Below are 1386 nucleotides of genomic sequence, written 5' to 3' on the forward strand. Positions count from 1 at the left end.
ATCAGATCAATATCCAAGATATTACAACAATTTTATAGTGCAATATGAATGGTTGATTATTCATAACTCATCACAAAAAATTGATTTGTACATAAGTCCAACCCTTCAAACATTCCGCTAAGCAGTTTGTATATTCCCAAAAAATTCTAGCATCTTATGTGCCAAAACAGAATTAAAATTATTCATGTGGTTTGTGTCATGTTATATCCATGTATATTCGCAACCAATCACCATTATATAAAAAATCATTACCAATTGAGTGAATTCATCACCGGTCCTAAAACCCTAGCACAACTCCATCATAAATTCACAACATGCCTTCCGGTAATCAACATAGGATGTGGTTCCAGTCACATACACAAATATATCATAAAATCTTTTGTCTCAAACCACAAGTCTCCAACTATCACCAATTTATTGATTCCATCAAAATATTTTATTTTACCAGTTAAAGTCCTAATTCTCCTGCCGGTAAACCTTGTCACATGTACAAATTCTAAATCTGGTAGACAAAATTACTTATCCAACAAGTTAGACATCAAATTTCATCTATAACCATCAACAAACATTAACTGACATAGGTTGCCATCAATGACAACACAAATAACTAATCATGTAATCATTATTCTTCTACCGATGTAGTCATCAACTCATTTGCATCACTTATTCCAATCATGCCAACACAAGGATCCCTTCTCTAATCCAAATGAGCTTCTCACTTCTCGTAGTCTTACGATGCCTTTCATGGGTGGTTCTTCAGCTCCTAGTTCCCAAAACAATTCCCCAACAAACTTTCTACCACCTTCTCCTCCCATTGTTGACCATGATTCCATTGTCACTATCGAGTTTCATTGAATTATGTCTTTAGAGGAGAACCTAAGAGACTTAGAAGGGTTTCTTAATTGAGAGAATGTTCTCCCTTAAGTGGGCAATGTATTTAATACCTTGAGGGATATTCTCATCTTCGGTAAGAGAGGCATAGAGATACTAAGGGTGTTGTCCATGATTGTGATGAGTCATGTTCTCCTATTAGACACCTCTCCTTAGGATGGTGAGTTAGATGTTTGTGGTTCCCAGCTGAGTGTTTACATACCTAGTTTGTCAGTGCATATGGTCGACCTTCGGCCCACTATTCATGACGTCAATGCCTCTACTACTCCATTGGGTTATATAGGTATGTCTATTGGCTCAACCTTTTCCTCCGCTACAACTCAGATATCTACTGTTAGCACTAGAAATACATCTACCAGTAGAATTGGTCCTTTTGGAGGTTTCAGTGGAGATGGTAGAGGATCTGGGCTATCTCCAACTCCTTCGCCTTCTAATCCTATCTTGAATACAATCTTGCAGAACATGCGACAATTATAGTTGTAGCTGACAAACTTA

Source organism: Cryptomeria japonica, unplaced genomic scaffold, assembly GCF_030272615.1.
Source record: "Cryptomeria japonica unplaced genomic scaffold, Sugi_1.0 HiC_scaffold_27, whole genome shotgun sequence".
In the NCBI taxonomy this organism is placed as follows: domain Eukaryota; kingdom Viridiplantae; phylum Streptophyta; class Pinopsida; order Cupressales; family Cupressaceae; genus Cryptomeria; species Cryptomeria japonica.